Genomic DNA, 5,000 nt, shown 5'->3' on the forward strand with positions numbered 1-5,000 from the left:
GCACCCATTCTCCAGTGGCTCTGCCGCACGAAGCCGTGGACCGGCAATGACTCTACCCGCACCCGTTCGTGGACCACCCCAACCGCCAAACTCGCACCTCCAGCGGATGAACGGCGGACGTTTCCCGCACTCGTAAAGTGCAATCCACCCCTATAACTTGCGTTTCATGAAGAGTTATTTCCAATATGCGACATTCCCGCTGTCCGTATACATGGGCCGCGACCTGTACCACTGACGAGCGAGAGACGCGATCGCGTTGCTCACTGTACGGCGTCCGATACCGAGCCATCAGCATGTCGGTCCCCATGCGCGTTGCACTCGCACTCGCACTCGCACTCGCAGTCGCAAAAACGTGGCGCAAATATATTACGCGGAAGAGTTATAACAGACCGAGCCCCACTGCATGGGGGAGTCTTTGTCACTAATGTACACAGATGGAACATTTTGGACTGGAACCAGATTACCCGTACACACGGCGCTGATTAGTAATCAATGCAGAGCCATCAAACTACAGAAAATATATACAACTGTCCGTATACATGCTGAAAGAGTCTGCCCACAATGGGAACCACACGTCAGCCAGACACTCTGATCACGCACCACTCTCTGCTTCTAACAGGCGCACATACAATACGTAAGCACCAGCATGGAACAACATCCAGTGCATCCTCTCCGCCACATTACACAATCCACACTATCACAACCAGACCAGGAGGTCCATGCGGAAAATAGAATATCCCACCCTTTCGACATCCACCATTGCGCAGATAAGGCACCAACACCCACACATGTCCTATACAACGGTGCACCCAACATCACAATAGTACCTCCTGTCACAGCGCACAAACAATGACATGAGTCAAAGACACAGGTCTGACACAAGCATAGAATTGGAGCGCCGCCTCTAATAAGCCAAAGGTGCATCCTGACGTGACAAATCTCATCATGTCACAAGCATTCACTTACTATAATCACTATCAACGAACCTGCCGCCCCCGCCCCCGCCCCCCCCCCCCTACACCTTTCCTTACAACAACGTGTAACCTAACCTAACCTATGTTGTGCCTTAACCTAACCTATGTTGTGCCTTAACCTAACCTATGTTGTGCCTTAACCTAACCTATGTTGTGCCTTAACCTAACCTATGTTGTGCCTTAACCTAACCTATGTTGTGCCTTAACCTAACCTATGTTGTGCCTTAACCTAACCTATGTTGTGTCTTAACCTAACCCATGTTGTACCCTAACCTAACCCATGTTGTCCCCTAACCTAACCCATGTTGTCCCCTAACCTAACCCATGTTGTCCCCTAACCTAACCCATGTTGTCCCCTAACCTAACCCATGTTGTCCCCTAACCTAACCCATGTTGTCCCCTAACCTAACCCATGTTGTCCCCTAACCTAACCCATGTTGTCCCCTAACCTAACCCATGTTGTCCCCTAACCTAACCCATGTTGTCCCCTAACCTAACCCATGTTGTCCCCTAACCTAACCCATGTTGTCCCCTAACCTAACCCATGTTGTCCCCTAACCTAACCCATGTTGTCCCCTAACCTAACCCATGTTGTCCCCTAACCTAACCCATGTTGTCCCCTAACCTAACCCATGTTGTCCCCTAACCTAACCCACGTTGTCCCCTAACCTAACCCACGTTGTCCCCTAACCTAACCCACGTTGTCCCCTAACCTAACCCACGTTGTCCCCTAACCTAACCCACGTTGTCCCCTAACCTAACCCACGTTGTCCCCTAACCTAACCCACGTTGTCCCCTAACCTAACCCACGTTGTCCCCTAACCTAACCCACGTTGTGCCTTAACGTAACCCACGTTGTGCCTTAACGTAACCCACGTTGTGCCTTAACGTAACCCACGTTGTGCCTTAACGTAACCCACGTTGTGCCTTAACGTAACCCACGTTGTGCCTTAACGTAACCCACGTTGTGCCTTAACGTAACCCACGTTGTGCCTTAACGTAACCCACGTTGTGCCTTAACCTAACCCACGTTGTCCGCTAACGTAACCCACGTTGTCCGCTAACGTAACCCACGTTGTCCGCTAACGTAACCCACGTTGTCCGCTAACGTAACCCACGTTGTCCGCTAACGTAACCCACGTTGTCGCCTAAACCTGCTCTGTAATTGTTATACGACTCGTTCAATTAGTGTAGTGTTGCCCACCCGCAACCCTCGCAATATAGTTCGCTACTCGCACTGCCCGCTCCCCTGTGTATCGCTTCATGTTAAACACCTTGCAAGTCTTGCTGACTTTCCACATGCTCCTGCTGTACACTGTAATGTGGATGGCAGCAGGACGTACATGCCGCCCCCCGCCCCACCCCTCCCCACGTCCCCACCTTGCCCCCTGCCTTCGCAAGCTGGTTGGTGAGAAGTTTGCATGTTCAATGCCCTTCGCATGCGACGTACTCAGGCTACGTTGTGGTGCGGCCTGTGTCAACTGTCCGCTGATGTCGTACGCATAAACCACAATCTGTACTGCACATTCGTCCTTATGTACTGAATGATACATCGTGGCACATGTGTGACCGTACAACGACTGCGCCCAAAAACGGCGGACCATACAGTGCAAATATTGTGCACGCAGCTACGTGTCGTCTCCCTATGAGAGCTGGATTGCAGTGTGGTACGCCATAGAGACGTGTGGGAGGAACGGACGCCGTGGATGGCGATCAGCATGAGCTGTCTGTTGATGTATTCGGGCCTAGTCGTCTCTCCTCAAACACCGTGATAGCATGGTGCACCGCGTTCCATATCTGCGACATGCTACAGAGGCCGGTTGACAGTCGTTCGAGCAATGGACATCGCATACGTACGGGGGCCACCTTCCACGTATTGTCTAGGCGTGCACATTTTGTTGCGTGTATGTGGGCAGACGTAGTGTGGCGTGACACCTGACACAGGCATGCAATAATCGTTGAAGTTGCTAATGGCGATGGACGCCTACGTTTTCTGGTGAAGTTACGCAAATGAAGAAATGGTAACCCGTTGTGGTGCGGTTGTTCTCGCTAGGGGTGAATCGGTGATGGCGACGATAGGTTGAGGTACTAACCGGTTGTTCCAGCGATACCCACCATGCCGATGAAACTGAACGGCATCTGGGTGTGAAGCGATACGCGGCGGTGGCTGGGTGGGACCGTCCCCGGCCGGTGAGGGGGCGCCTCCCGGCGTGCTGGCCGCGCGGTGCGTGGGCGCACGCGCTACAGCCGGCTGGTGGGGGCGGCCAGTGGCAGGCGCGCCGGCCGACGGACGCGGCAGGCGTCGCAGCTGCGCGCCGGCGCACCCTGCGCGCGGCGCCGTGCGGCCAAAGTAGGTCCTCGCGGGCCCGGTGCGAAGCGCGGTGGACATCTTCAGTGTGCTGGTCCGATTGAGGACTGTGTGCGTTGAGGATGCGCCGCCGCCCGGCGCTCGGCGCCGCGACGCCGTCTGCTGCTCGGTCGCCCCAGCGGTTCTCGCTGGTGGTTTGTATCGCAGCTGTGCGGATGTGTTGGCGCGTGCGCTGTGCTGGGAGAGTTCGCTTCGGCACCCAAGTGGGGCTTTTGTCCTTCTGTGGCGCTGGCGTTGGAGCTGCCGGTCACCGTAGGTGGCGCGTGTTGTCTCCCGCCGGCAATGCCACGACAGCACGCTCCCGGGCCTCTGTCGGCAGCGGCAAGCTCAGTTGGGAGCACGGGTGGTCGCACCGAAAGCGTCTACTCGCCTAACTCCGGGCGATTGCGCCTCTCTCGAACCCGACCAAGTACTTGGGACGGCGCTGCGCGCCGCCGGGACCTGAGAGGGTTTCGAGGTGTATTGTGCAGGGGAGCTCAGCCTCCTCCTGTTTGCAGAATGATTGAGCGAACGCTTGCGTGTTCGCGCGGGCCCCCGGGACACACTCCCGGGCGGCCGGCTGCTCAGCTCTAGTTGACGCAGCTCCCTGGTTGATCCTGCCAGTAGTCATATGCTTGTCTCAAAGATTAAGCCATGCATGTCTCAGTACAAGCCGCATTAAGGTGAAACCGCGAATGGCTCATTAAATCAGTTATGGTTCCTTAGATCGTACCCACGTTACTTGGATAACTGTGGTAATTCTAGAGCTAATACATGCAAACAGAGTCCCGACCAGAGATGGAAGGGACGCTTTTATTAGATCAAAACCAATCGGTCGGCTCGTCCGGTCCGTTTGCCTTGGTGACTCTGAATAACTTTGGGCTGATCGCACGGTCCTCGTACCGGCGACGCATCTTTCAAATGTCTGCCTTATCAACTGTCGATGGTAGGTTCTGCGCCTACCATGATTGTAACGGGTAACGGGGAATCAGGGTTCGATTCCGGAGAGGGAGCCTGAGAAACGGCTACCACATCCAAGGAAGGCAGCAGGCGCGCAAATTACCCACTCCCGGCACGGGGAGGTAGTGACGAAAAATAACGATACGGGACTCATCCGAGGCCCCGTAATCGGAATGAGTACACTTTAAATCCTTTAACGAGTATCTATTGGAGGGCAAGTCTGGTGCCAGCAGCCGCGGTAATTCCAGCTCCAATAGCGTATATTAAAGTTGTTGCGGTTAAAAAGCTCGTAGTTGGATTTGTGTCCCACGCTGTTGGTTCACCGCCCGTCGGTGTTTAACTGGCATGTATCGTGGGACGTCCTGCCGGTGGGGCGAGCCGAAGGCGTGCGACCGCCCCGTGCGTGCTCGTGCGTCCCGAGGCGGACCCCGTTGAAATCCTACCAGGGTGCTCTTTATTGAGTGTCTCGGTGGGCCGGCACGTTTACTTTGAACAAATTAGAGTGCTTAAAGCAGGCAAGCCCGCCTGAATACTGTGTGCATGGAATAATGGAATAGGACCTCGGTTCTATTTTGTTGGTTTTCGGAACCCGAGGTAATGATTAATAGGGACAGGCGGGGGCATTCGTATTGCGACGTTAGAGGTGAAATTCTTGGATCGTCGCAAGACGAACAGAAGCGAAAGCATTTGCCAAGTATGTTTTCATTAATCAAGAACGA

The 5,000-nt window shown here is 54.4% G+C and overlaps 1 non-coding gene across 1 annotated transcript in view; it reads left to right on the forward strand.

The window, feature by feature from the left end:
- The first annotated feature begins 3,925 nt into the window (after positions 1 to 3,925).
- Positions 3,926 to 5,000, forward strand: part of LOC124773603 — a 1,909-nt gene continuing 834 nt past the window's right edge. Inside the window, exon 1 of the ribosomal RNA XR_007014845.1 lies at positions 3,926 to 5,000. This exon is cut by the window's right edge and continues 834 nt beyond it. This is a non-coding gene — a ribosomal RNA (small subunit ribosomal RNA).

This window comes from Schistocerca piceifrons, unplaced genomic scaffold, assembly GCF_021461385.2.
Source record: "Schistocerca piceifrons isolate TAMUIC-IGC-003096 unplaced genomic scaffold, iqSchPice1.1 HiC_scaffold_954, whole genome shotgun sequence".
Taxonomy (NCBI): Eukaryota; Metazoa; Arthropoda; class Insecta; order Orthoptera; family Acrididae; genus Schistocerca; species Schistocerca piceifrons.